The following is a 14218-nucleotide window of genomic DNA, read 5'->3' as shown; positions in this document are numbered from 1 at the left end:
CAGTGACAAGGCTGGTGATGGTGTGGGTGATGAAGTCTAGCTGCTTAAGTCTGTCTAGTTGCTGGACAATGCTTTCTAAGGCTATTTTGACTTGCTTGGGAGAGAGATGGGACACTTAGCTTGTGAAGCCTATATTGCTGTTGTTGTTGCCTTTAACCAGGAATATCTCAACTCTCAGGTTGTTGGTTAGGAAGTGCACTGAGTGAAGTGGGAGCATGTCTGTGAGCTCCACCCTCATGGACAGGTGGGCCTTTCAGTCTCCTTCCTTTTGATGGGCACTGATCCCTGTGTCCATTATGGCTTGGGTTGCAAGAGAGACAGGGCATTTGGCTTGCACAGAGCAGGCTTATTAGCCCAGAATGTATACATTTATTTAGCAAGAGGACTATTGCTATTTGATTACCCTTTATTCATACAGCAAATAAATGAATAAAATTCTGGCTGACCAGCTGAAGGGAGTGGGATGAAGCACGATCCATTTCCATGCAAGTTCTGACACATATCACTTGCAAAAGAAAAGTTGCAAAGAAAAAATTCTGGCTGACTAGTCAGTGGAACTTATCGGAGGAGCTGAATGAAGTGGGAGGGAGCTATTGATCTGCATTGTATTGGCAGAGGAGATTTTGTTCATTTGTTTCAGCAAAACAGTCTCATGGCAAAAAACAAAAATTAAAAAACATCTGACTGACTTAGATATGGGATGAAGCTAAGAGGGGGTTCCCAGAGTTTCCTAACCCAGGCCCACCGCACATTCTGGGGAGCAGGGAAGCTCAAATGGGTGGGGGCAGTATAGCCTGTGTCTGCATGTCTTCCTGCCAAATCAAGGCCTAGAAGAATGTACGTTACCCAGCCATGAAGAAGAGCCCCAAGAAACTCTGCTTGAAGCACCTGGGGCATCTTTGCATCTGGCTGAGGACCAGTTCCATCCAAGAGTTAAGGAAATGGAAGAGGCAGGCTGTGGAAGCAAACTCAAAAGAAAGGATCCTGCCCCATTATATAATGACCATTTACTTGTCTGTGCACTCTTCTGACTGGGGGTGGCACAGCACTTTAGCTATGACTTATCAGGATAAGCTGCTAATTCAAAGTTATCCTGGCCTTAGAATTCAGTTTGTCCTAACAGCCAAATATGTTGATCAATATGGACAGGAACAGAGACGGGCCTGCAATCCACTTTCACCTGCTTTCGGTCTTCATCTGAATCAGTTTCAGAATTATACCATTCAACACACAGAAAGGGAGCTGTCTTCGTTCACTGCAGGGGGGTTGGGGGCATGCATATGGCAGTCTTCTGGGTCCAGAAAAGACAGGAGGCAGCCTCGGAGTAGCCTTGGAGTAGCCCTAACCCTAACCCTGATGGGTGCTACCTGGCAGAGGAGTCTCTGTCTCCCAACCTACCAACCTAAGGTGCTTCTTACCACAGAGGGGTAGTTGATCACAGAAATCTGGTAGCCAACGAGAAGGTTCCCACCGATCCCTAGGACAAGGATCATTTGAAAGAATTTCTGGTAATGACTCTGTAGGCAAAGCACAAATGAGAACCAAAACAAAAGTTGCCTCCAGTCAGGCTCTTTCAGAAGGTCCTTTGACTTTGGGAAACATGGAGTAGAGGGATGGGGAGAGAACATGGGTGCTCTGTGCTAGAAAATCCCAAGTCCTGCAATTAGAATGAATCATGCTCGAAGGTAAAGTTGCTTAAAATTGTTTTCCATGGCAGGAAGCATGTTGGGTTTTGATGGTTATGATTATGGCTTATAATTAGAATTATGAAGGCCTTGGTGTTGTCTGAGCTTGGTTGTTTTCTTGCAGAGGTCTCCTCTCAAACCTAACCCTAACCCTAACCAAGGAGAAAATAACATCCCCACCAACAGTGACAAGGCAAGCTACTGTATATAAGCAGGGAGCAAACCCCACTCCCTTCAAGCACTGAAGATGTTATCTAGTTGGGTAAGAAAACTTCTGCAAGAAAACAACCAAGCTCGGAGACCACCAAGGACTCCACAGTTCACCCCTGAGCTACATATGTTCTCTTCTATTGGTAATTACAATTATTTTTGAGGTAAATGATTGAGCAGCAGGAAGGGCCTGTAAGAGAAAAGCTGAGTGACAACTGTGCCAAACTATAGTTGGGACCACAGGATAAGAAAACCAAATAAGATGGGAAGATGGCCAGCCAGGCTTTCTTAGAGCAACCAAAAGTCAAATGGATGAGGCTGCCCATGAGGCAGTCCACAGCATGCTGGGCAGAGTTTTACAGGAACTTGCCATCTTGGCCCTGGGGCTAGCAGATGACACCGTGGGGCTACGCAGAGGGGGCAGAGGGAGCTCTCTGCAGCCAAGCAGGTAAGACCTGGGGCAACAAGCGCACGCCCCCCGTGAGTTCTTGTGCTCCAAGGGGAGGCATTTGTCACATTTATTGCGCACCTACTCACCAGGTTGGAGTAGATCCCCTGCATCATCCTGTGACTTCTCTTCACCAAGGAGCTTCGAGTGGTGAGGAAGGCCAGTTAGCTTTTGTTCTGCTGAGGCACAGAAACCAGGGCACCGGAGTGAACATTAACCCTGCTTGCTTCTGTCCTTCCTGTCCATTGGGCAAGACAGATTGTTGGATAACTCATCCATTAATATGTGCAGAGTAAAAGAGTGGAACGCTTGATGATGAAAAGCTGAAACTCATTTAGACATGAAACCCAAACATACCAGCCAACTCTCATGCTTGTAGGGCTAGTACTCCTGCTGTGCTTTTTGGTTCTAGTCTGTTGGAGGTCCAAATCCAGTGGCACTGATTCTTTAGCGCCTCATGCCCTACTAACCACTAGGGGGCAGATGAAGAGAGGATTTCCACTGTGCCCCCTCTGTGTCTTTCAAGGTCACATTCTTCTGCCTTCCTTCCCAAGCACATGCATGGACATGTACTCTTGGACTCTCCTCCTGGGAGGATGGGGCTGGTTGGTGCTCAGTTTTACCAATTCCCATAAACCTCCTTTCTGTTCCAGCTATAAAACTTGCTCACTAATCCTTGCTCAGGCTGGATCCCCACCCTCAGGGAGGCTCACAGCCTCCAACTTATTCTCCTGCCTGAACATAGTATATTAATTCCAGTTCACGAGAACACAGAGAATGCCAGTCCTGTCCTGAATAATAGTCACAGAAATGTTGAGTTGAAACTTATCACAAGGATCACCTAGTCCAACCCTCTGCAATGTGCAGGAAAACCATTTAAGCCATCCATGAGAGGTGGCTGTCCAGCTTCTTCTTAAATATTTCCAGAGATGGAAAACTCATAACCTCCCAAGGAAGACTGTTTCACTGTTGTATACCTATCTGTTGTATATTATCAGGATTTTTTCTCTTATATTTAAATTAAATTTAAGTAACTGCAACTGGCCAGGGAAAATACTTTTTTGGCCATCTTCCCTGTAGTTTCTCTTTATCTACCTGAACACGGCTATTGTGTCTCCCCTTGGCCTTGTTTCTCCAGACTGAACAGACCAAGTGCCTTCAACTTGTCCTTGCTCTGTATATAAAAACACCCAGTGCTCCCTGCATGTCTGAAAGTTCCCTACCATTCTTTGTCTAGAGATGCAGCCTAATACCAAATGGTTCCCACCTCAGCCACAATTTCCTTTCCTTTCTTTTTTTCCAACAGTAACTTGGATGAAGAGTTCTTGACACTTGAAAGCTTGGAGTAATTTTGTCAGTTTAGTTGACCTAATAAAAGTATCACCCCTCCATATTTTGGATGGTTCTCTCAGGATGTTAGCCCTTCAGGACAGGTCAGATTAGGAAACAGATTCCATAAGGACTACTAGAACTCTATGTTAAAAGTATAATACAGAGTCTTGAAAGTCTGACAGAGATTCTTTATCCCCCCCCTCCCCCCAATATCAAAGAACATCAAGGCAGGGCAATCTTGAGGTCCCCCCCCCTTCCCTTCCAGGGCTAACCTGGGGTTAGTTGAATTCCTTCTTCAAGGCCATCTCCATACTCCTCTACACCTGGTTGGCATGACTTGCTGCTTTTAAAGCAAGTTTCTAGACACTTGGTTGCATCAGCTATACTGTACATGGAAGAAAACTAGAATTGGCCCACCAGCATAACCAGCCGAAAGACAGATATTGTGCAGTTAATCCTGCTTCATGCATTTTTTATGTTAGCAAGAAGACGAACAAGAGAAAAGCTGTGGGGGAACATAAAATTCTGTGCAAGCCATTTCACGTTAAAAGCTTAATCTGCTGTCTTCTTTGTTGGTAGCAAAGAAAAGGGCCCAATTCATGATGTCCAGGGCTTCTTCAGCTCTGCAGAACCTATGTCAGTAATGCGCAAAAATAATAAATACATGTTGAGGAAGAGATTGGAGATCTGTTTGTGGGGAAGCCTCAAGCACCAGTTCACCACCTTTCCTACCTTTCTTTGGGATTAGTTTGCAAGGCTGCTAACTGCATTGAAGTGGCTTCTCTGTAAGATGTAGGTAAGATAATTCATATGAAAGTGTTCTCTAGTGGATTTTGCTATAAAATGTATGCATTTGCTGCTTACCATCATATGTTGTCTATTTTATATTTATTTCTTAGAGTTTATTCCCTTTGGGCTCTTTTATTTTCATATGTTGCCTTAAGTATACTTCAACAGAAACAAGAATCCTGGTAACAATCAGGAGTAAATTAAATTTTCTTCTGTGGCAAAAGATCAATTTCAAGTCAAAACTCATCATTTTGTCCAAGTCCTGGTGGGTTGTAGTGGTGAAAGTGCTGGTTGGACGTCCAGTGAGGCATGGCAAACTGAAGATGTCCCTGAAAAATGGGAACATTGTGGCTGAAACTCACGGCTGGCAGTAGGGTCCAGGCCAGCAAAATCTCTCTGGAGAAAGGAGAGATCTTGAGATTGCCCACATGCACTCCAGACATCTATTCCTCATGAGTAAACCACAGGAACTGATGTTTTTGCGGTTGGCTGGTGAGTGGAGCAGCTGGGAGTTGAGAGAAAATTCCATCTAAACTCATAGTTATAATGTAGCCTTTTTGGACTCAGTTTTGCTGATTCTCATTTTTTAATCACCTTGGAATTGATTTTTTTTTTATTGCTTTTTAAATATTGAGAACCTCCAGAATGGCAAATTTTATGGCTTTCACTGGGTGCGTTTCCTTCAATCCTTTACAAAATAAGTTTTCAGTACAAGTTTAAGGATTTATAAAAATTTGCTTTTTGTTTTTGTTTTGGAATTAACAGCAAAAGTGTGATTGGAGTGTTGTTTTTAGAAAGTTATAAATGGACTAAGGATCCAGATGGATTTAATAAAAATAGATTTAAATTAAATATAAGAATCCTTCCCATAGGGAACTAGATGTTTTTGCATTTGGAATAAAAATAACAAGATCAGATGGGACTTTGAAGGTTGGACACTAGACGGCACCAGATGCAAGTAAAACAATGGATGTATTGAGAGATATGTATTAACAAATAACTCAGAAGTTACTTTCAAAGATTTCTGCCATTATTGATGAAATAGATGATGCTATGGAAGAGGAACAAGTTTTACTGGATAAAAAGGAAATTGATTCAAATCTAGACTTTAAAATGACAGATTACAAGAAGGATATGGAACAAGATGAAACATTGAATTTACAGATGAAATCAGCTGATTTTAATAACTAAAAAGGACATATACATAAGACATGTTTTTCTATATTTTCTATTTTTACATTTTATAGCTTGTATTAGTTTTATCTGTATAATGTAATCTCTAATAAAATTATTTTTTTTAAAAAAATAAGAACCACAGTACTCAGTTCCCAATGAAAGCAACTCTCACTGAAACCAATATAGGTTCAAAGGAAAGTTCATTTATTGGAAAGTAGTGAACAGCTCTAGAAACATAGCTGGAACTGAGTCCCACGCATACCAAAACTTAGTTTTACGTCACCCCCATTTCACCCCTCCCTTCTGTCTATGAATCTCTCTTGTGCATGTTGAAGATGTTCTCAGGTTCCCACATTGGTATGACCTTGGGCATTCCTAAGAGCCAGATAATGGCCCATTTGTGCCTAATGATTAACATTCCAACCTTCCCTCCCTCCCTTCCTCTCTACTGTAATGGCAGAAACAAAGCAAGTGAACTAGCAGTGCAAGTGATTGATTGTGAGGATTCTGACATGCCACCCCTCTGGAAAAAAGAAAAAAAAGATCAGTTGTGGTCTTCATGGAAGGAGACCTCTAGAGGGACTAGAGAGAGAGAAGTAAAACATATGCACATTTTTGCAACATGAATGAATTCATTATTTTGGCTTGTCAGGGTATTTCTTGTAGAAGTCCTTAATCAACTATGGTGCTTGCACATGTTTCTTTGCTACCCACTCACATTGCAACTTGGGAAAATGCTTCCATTGAATAAGGAATTGTACTTCTCCTCTGTGTTTTCTGGCATCTAAAATCTCTTTTACTTCAAAGTGCTGTTTGCCTTCAATCATTATAGGGTCAGGTGGTGGTTGTGCCATGTGCCACTCTGGTGATTCTTTGTAAGGTTTTAAGAGGCTACAATGGAATACTGGGTGAACTCGCTTAAGATTCTTAGGCAACTGTAGTTGAACTCTAATAGGGTTAATGACTCTATTGTAAAAGGCCCCACGCACTTGCGTCCCAATTTCTTTGATGGTTGTAGTTGTCAGGATCTGCACAAGCTACCAATTAAAGGCTATTAGAAAGTATGCTTAAAATGTAGAATTGTGATGAATAACTAATAGGTTAGAATGTTAGTTAAGACAAGAACTGTGATTGGTATACCTGCTTGCTGGTTCCTGCCATAAAAGTCGGAGGGAGGGAGAATAATAAAACAAGTGCCAGGTGCAACCGTTATCTTGACTAGAGGCTCCAGCAAGGTCGAACGGCTGTGAAACCTGGGAAGAGGTGCAAAGAATTCAAGCGGGAAAAGTAGAATAGAGGGGGGTTAAAAAGAGAGCTCTGGCTGGGGAAGGTCAGTCTCAGCAATTTTTCTATGGATGCTGTATGCTGCTTCTCAATAAAGAAATCTTTGCTGGAAACAAATAGAATCCAGAGGATTTACTGGTCTTGGCAATTGAGCGTGCAGACTCTGACAGCAGTGTTCTGAGGTACTTAGTTAATAAATACACTTTGTCTCCCACTTTCCATTCCTTTTCAGGGGACTGCCTGTGATCTGCATGTTTTGTAATCCTCCCTGGCATCTTGCAATGATGCTTTAATTATTGGCCAAGTATCTGTCATTTGTTTGATCCATTTGTCTACTGAGGCCATTTGAGTGGATTCCTGGGGAAGTTCTGGGATAGCCACAAAATCCTGCCCAATAGCCACTTTGAATTGGGTAAACCCAGTGCTCTGATGCACAGTGTTGTTATAAGCCACTTCAGCAAATGGCAGGAGTTCTTCCCAATTGTCCTGCTGATAATTTACAAGACATCTTAAATACTGCTCTAATACAGAGTTCAAACGTTCAGAAGCACTGTCTGTCTGGAGGTGGTTACTCAAACTCAGGGCTTGACCTGACCCAATTAGCTTCATGAATGCCTTCCAGAACCTTGAAGTGAATTGGACTCCACGATCGCTAATGATCCGGTCAGGGGACCCATGCAGTCTATAGATATGCTGTATAAACATCTTAGCCAACTTCCCTGGAGGTGGAATAGTTGCACATGCCACAAAATGGGCTTGTTTTGAAAACAGGTCAGTTACTACCCAAAACGCTGTTTTTTTCTCATTTCAAGTAGCTCAACAATAAAATCCATAGCAATTTGTTTCCAAGGTTTCTCAGGGCTCACTACTGGTTGTAAAAGGCCTATTGGTTTCTCTCCTTGTCTTTTTGCCAGAGTGCATGTTGGGCAACTGGCTATGTATTCTGCTATGTCTTTCCTCATAGATGGCCACCAGAATTGCCTTCATAGGAGGTGTAAAGTCTTCACAAACCCAAAATGGCCTGCTGTTTTATTGTCATGACCTCGTTCTAGGACCATTTTCCTGGACTCAGTTGGGACATACAGCTTTCAACCTACCCACCACACTCTATCTTTATTTGTCAAAGACTCTTTATTATTCTGAAAGCACTCATCCATTTGTAACTTGCAGTTTAACTCATTCAGCAAATCTCCCTCTGGTTTGCACTCTCATTGTTTACCTTGAGCTCTAGTACCAGCTACCATTCCCATATGGGGACATGGAACAACTGCAGCGACTACCTCTTCTCTCTGGCTGTTGTGCTGCAGTAACCTGGAAAGTGTGTCAGCCAGGAAGTTCTGGTATACATTTCAAAGTAAAATTGAACCGACTGAAAAACTGAGCCCATCTGACTTGCTTTGGTGATAATTTCCTTGGAGACTTTAAAGCCTCTAAGATTTTATGATCAGTCCAGCTTCAAAAGGATGAGATGATCCTTCTAACAAATGTCTACAAGTCATTAATGCCCACTGCACTGCAAAAGCTTCCTTTTCTCACACTAACCATCATCTCTCAGTCTCAGTAAACTTTCGAGAAATGTAGGCACAAGGATGCAACACCCCATTTTCGGGCTTTTGTAGTAAAACAGCCCCTATAGCCATATCTGATGCATCCGCTTGGATTATAAAAGGTTTCTCAGGATCAGGGTGTTTTAAGATTGGTTCTGTAGTAAACAGTCTCTTTAATTGATCAAATGCTGACTGGCACTCTTCTGTCCAATTTAAAGGTGCCCCTGGTCTTTGGGATTTCACTTTCACTTTCACTTTCATTTCATTATTTTTCCCTTTTGTTTTTAACAGGTAGTTAAATAAGTGCTGGGTAAGGGGTAGAAGGACCCAGGTTCAGGTCTCTCCTCAACCACAGAAGCTCCCTGAGGGACTTTGGGCCAGTCCTTTGAGTGGGGAGGCCCAGGTTTTGGTCCACTTTCACCCTCCCTCAGCCAAAGAAGTATCCTTGGTGACTTTGGGCCAGTCAATCTCTGTCTGCCTAGTCAGTTGGATTTGGAGTAGGACACCCAGCTGTAGTCTACCCTCAGCCATGGAAACTCCCTGAGGGACTTGGGGCCAGTCATTGTCTCATGGCTCAACCTTGCAGAGTTGTTGTAGTACTGTGCTTAGATATAATTTTGTCTAAAATGTAGATTAGACGGAGGTCCTTGCCTCTTCCTCCTCCAGGGCAAGTTCAGAGTAGTACTTGGCAATTGTATTTATAGCTCTGTCAAGAAAAGAGATGGTGGCAGCCCTGGAGCTGTGACAACTGTTTTCAGGGATTTACTGGCTTGGAGGAAGAGACTCCATTTGGCCTGCAAGATATTGGAGGGCACCTCTGGCTCTTTTTAGAAGTGATCAGGTAGTTATTTTGTTCAAATAAGAAATATACAAAGAGATCCACATTTGGAAGAAGTGCCAAGTTCTTTATTGCAGATTGTTAGTACAGATCACAGATGTCTTTGACTTTTTACCTAGCGTGTTGATCATACCTGTGTGAGACTAGGCTGAAGCTGCCAAAACCTAAAGGTAAAGCAGGCACATAAGCAGAGAGGACAAAAGCCAGGAATCTTGTCTATGCGATTATCTACCTTTGGGGAGGTAGATAAGGAGGAAGCAAATCATTAAGGAAACAAAGGACCTGAACCAGGCAAAAGAAGTTGGGCCTGAGGGTTGGGAAACCCTCACCCCAATCCCATCAACTTGTCAATCAACCAAGCAAGGACTTTTGGGGATAAAAGGGGTCCCAAAGCCTGCCCACTCTGAGTTATCTGAGTCATCTGATCTGAGTCATCTTTGGATCCAGACTTGGCGGCTTCCATCCCTTTAGCTAGTGCCTGGCAGCCTAGTTGGGAAGGACACAGGTAAGTGTGGATGAGCGTGTGTGGATGAGAAAGAGCAAATGTACCTTGCAACCAGTAAAGTTTTGCTGTTACTTTAAGTTCACCGGGTCTCCATATATTACAAAGAACCTCTTGTGCCTCAATGTTCGGTTGGAAGTGATTTGTGTGTGTGTCCCTAATTATTTCCCAGCTGTTGACCAGGGCTGTGTGTCTTGTCTGCTCCAGCTGCACTGATCTGCAAAACCCAGGTAGAAAGCAAGGGGGGCTTGCAAGATCCACATGCCTCAACAGGCTGTGAGTGTGTGAGTGAGTGAGTGAGTGGTTCCTATTTCCAGGCTCTGGATTTATTTGTCCAGCATACTAGCTATTATCTGGATTTATTACAGTTGAAGAGCAAATAGTGGAAAACCTGGGAGCAGCATGTGTAACACCTGACTGTTCAGACCCATTCAGTCTCGAAGACCTGTGGTGGCTGAGAGAACTTCATCCTGAGCAGCATTTATGGAGAGGCTGAAGCAGTGTCTGAAAGCTGGGGGTTCAAGAACCTTGCAATGGCACTCTGCCTATCTTTTCAAGATGGGAAGAGACTGGAGAGGTCTATGCTAGTCTTCCCCAGGCATTGTGACAGTGCTGAGCACAGACACATTTTTTTCTTCCTTTCATTCAAAGAACATGACTCCTAAAAACCAGGATGGAAGATCTTCAAAAGAGAAGAGGGATCCTTCCCTGGTTCCTATTTCCAGGCTCTGGATTTATTTGTCCAGCATACTAGCTATTATCTGGATTTATTACAGTTGAAGAGCAAATAGTGGAAAACTTTGGAACATGAGCAGGAACATGGCAGCCAAACATTCACATCTGATGCTTCATCTCCATGCCACCTAGGCATATTTGTCTTTGGTGGCCCTCAGTGCAGGACTAATCTGGATGCTTAGAGTATTCTTTGGACCTATATTCTTAAGTTTATTGAAACTATTGATTTGTTGTCTGACCATATTAAAAAAATATAAAATACAGAGAAAACAGTAGGACATATTCATAACAAATCGTCACCCTACTGTTCACCCCAATCTGTTCTAGGTAGTTGGTCCTCTTCAAAATGACCTTTGATATAAAAATTGCAGTCTTACTAGCGATATGAAGGTTTGTTCCCGGTAAGAAGCAGGTCAGTTTCTCCTGGGTGTCCCAATATTTTTTAATTTTTAAATAAGGATCTAAGTAAATGGTCCTTTCTGCAGAATGTAGTTTGCAATCAAACAGAATATGTGCAATGTCTTCAACAGTTGGTGCACCACAGATACACAGTCTTTCTTCAAATGGAACTCAGTGGAACCTCCCATATCTTACCATAGAATCTAATTGTTCAAAACATGCTCTAGAGAAAGCTCTTCTAAGATGTTGGGGTAAGTAAGTTGGTAAATACTTTTCTATCTGGGAGGCTGATTTGTGTTGAGCCAACCACTTCAAGGGCTTAGCACATTTAAGGGATGTGATATCACCTTGGGCAGCCACACCCAAGACCCTTTGTTTCAAGCTTTTCTTGGCCTTCAGATCTGATTAGACTGGGAATTGGATGGAGAATTCATATTGTTAGATGGCAGCCCAAGTGCAAGGAGGCATATTAAGCATCTGCTGTTCGAACACAGCTTGGGTAATCTATCTGGGTCCATAAATAAGATTGTCAGCCAATAGCTGAATACTTTAATAACTAGATGACTTTGTATAGGGAGTATACCCAACTCTGCCCTTATAGCTGGAGCTGGTGGAGAATTGTCCACTCTCAAGATGCATTTCAAAAAAGTGGACTGTATCTGTTCCAGTAAGGGAGCATTTATATATCCCCACAGTTCTGCACCGTATGTAATCATTGGAAGTATTTTGCTATTGTATATCTTTATGATTAGAATTAGGGAACCTGGGTAGCTATGATGGGTGAACTGCCTTATGGCATTGGCACAAGCTGTAGCCTTTAAAGAACTCCTGTTGAAATGTGGGAGCCAGGAGCCTGTTTCTGTAAAATGATTCCTAAGTATAGATAGGACTTAGCATGATCTATATGTTCCCTGTCCAGGCTCCAGTTATACCGATCCTCTTCCTGAAAACAACTACAGTGGTACCTCGGGATACGAATGCCTCTACTAACGAACTTTTCGGGTTACGACCAGCTCCGGCCGCAAAAATTTACCTCGATGTGCAAACTCCGCCTCGGGGTACGGTCATTTTTCCGCCCTGACATGTGGTCCGCGGCCATTTTTCTGCCTCTGACACGTGGTCCGTGGCCATTTTTCTGCCGTGCCGCGCGGCACCTGGCCGTTTTTGCGCCGCACCCCGCCGCGCCCGGCCGTTTTTGCGCCACGCCACGCCCGGCCATTGCTGCGCTGTGCCATGCCGTGCCTGGCCGTTTTTGCGCTGCGCCGCACCCGGCCATTTTCGCGCCATACCACGCTGTGCCCGGCCATTTTCCTGCCCCTGATGCATGGTCCGCGGACGCCAGAACGGATTAACGGTAATTACATTGAACCTTATGGGAAAATTTGCTTTGGGGTGCGACCAAATTCGGAGGGCGGAACGGATTAACCAGATTTACATTGAACCCTATGGGGAAATTTCCTTCAGGTTACGACCAACTCGGGATACGCCCAGAGTCACAGAACAGATTAAGTTCGTATCCCGAGGTACCACTGTACCTTGGTCTTGGACTTATTAATGTTCAGACAGTTGAGTACACAGTATGAACTGAACCTGTGCAGCAATCTTCTCATCCTTACCTGGGTGTACGACATCAATGCCATGTCATCTGCATAAAGCAGAATGTTTACAAGTTTATTTTTAACTTTAGGTATATGCATGTCAATTGATTGAAGGAACTTTGGGATATCATTAATGTACAGACTGAACAAAATGGGATCCAGTATATATTGTCTGACCCCTTTATTGTGTTAATTATCCCTGTTAGGGAATCATGCGCTCCTGTATGTACCCTTAAGTATGAGTTTGAATAAAATGTCTTAGTTAAAGAGAGGAGTCTGGGTTCTATGTTTATAAGTTTCTTCTGAAGAAATGTCTTCAGCTGAATGCTGCACTGAGGTCTATTAAAGTTGTGAACAATTTGCTCCCTTTAGCTGTATATTTTTCTACTACGTGACATAAAATGAAACAGTTATCTATAGTAGAGAGGCCAGGTCTAAATCCAGATTGCTCTTTGGTTAACAAGCCCTTTTCTTTTTTTTTAATATATAATTTTTACTGAAGATTTTAATTACAATAATAAAAACTAATACAAATTAAACTCAGAGAAAGAAAGGAAAGTAAAAAAAAGAGAAAAGTGCAAAGAAAGAAAAAGGAAACAAAAGGAAAAAGGGAAAAAAGGAAAAAAAGGAAAAAAAGGAAAAAAAGGAAATGTGAGATAAAGACAAAGAAAAGAAATATATAAAGAAGTTACTTCCAATCTTCATCACAAGTATAAACAAGTTGGTAGTTCTTCACCCCCTATACAAATACATACAGTACACCCCCTATTTACAAATAGATACAGTATATCTTCTTCCCATAACCCATCCCTTATCTGTAATCAAATCCATAAGACTTCAGCTTTTCAATCTTGGGGTCAGCAAAAAGTCTGTAAAGGGTTGCCAGAACTTTATAAAAAGATGTCTTATTTTAACGTTGATCAAATAAACCTATTTTATATTCCTTCCTTTTACTTCTGACAACCTTGATCTTTATTTCATTCAGATGTTTTCATAGGATTTGGTCTCTCTTTTTCCCATCCCAAAGGCTTCTTCGAGGCTTTAGCAAACCTCTTTTGTAAATCCAGTAAAAAGTCATTATCCAGGTCATTCTCTTGGCCCATCACTTGTATTTCCACTTTAAATACCTTCTCTGTCTTGTAATCCACACTTTTTGAAAACCCAATATTTCTGATTCTACTATTTCTGCATCAAGCAAGATTTGTTCCACATCTGTCATTCCTTCATTAATATCTTTTGAACATAGCCCATCCATAGAACCAGACATCATTACTGATATTGCTGATATTGTAGCTACTAATTTCTGGCCCCATTCTTTGAAGATCTCCTTTAATATTTCAAATGGCATAGTATTTTGTGTCATTTTATAAATCCTAATACTGATCAAATCCAAAAGCAGGTTTACACTTTTTTGCCCCTTTTTGCCTGGAATCTTCAGTCCCCTGTAGTGTCCAATTTAAATCATAAAGTTTCTAATCTCTGTTATGATTTACAACAGACAGAATAATTTTGCTTCCCACAGAAAGCTGTTTATTTTATATAGTCAGTTCCAAAATCTTACAGTAAAAGTTTCAGTGTTCCAAATTTATCTGGACCCTTAATTCCAATATAATTAACCCTTAATTATAACTTTCTTAGTTCAAAATCTTAGTTAGCTTTTTGCCATTTATTTCAA

Source organism: Python bivittatus, unplaced genomic scaffold, assembly GCF_059951505.1.
Source record: "Python bivittatus isolate LINGU-HERP-01145 unplaced genomic scaffold, Pbiv_v1 ctg000390_np1212, whole genome shotgun sequence".
Classification (NCBI taxonomy): Eukaryota; Metazoa; Chordata; class Lepidosauria; order Squamata; family Pythonidae; genus Python; species Python bivittatus.
The sequence above is the reverse complement of the archived record's forward strand: the minus strand, read 5'-3'. Positions refer to the sequence as shown.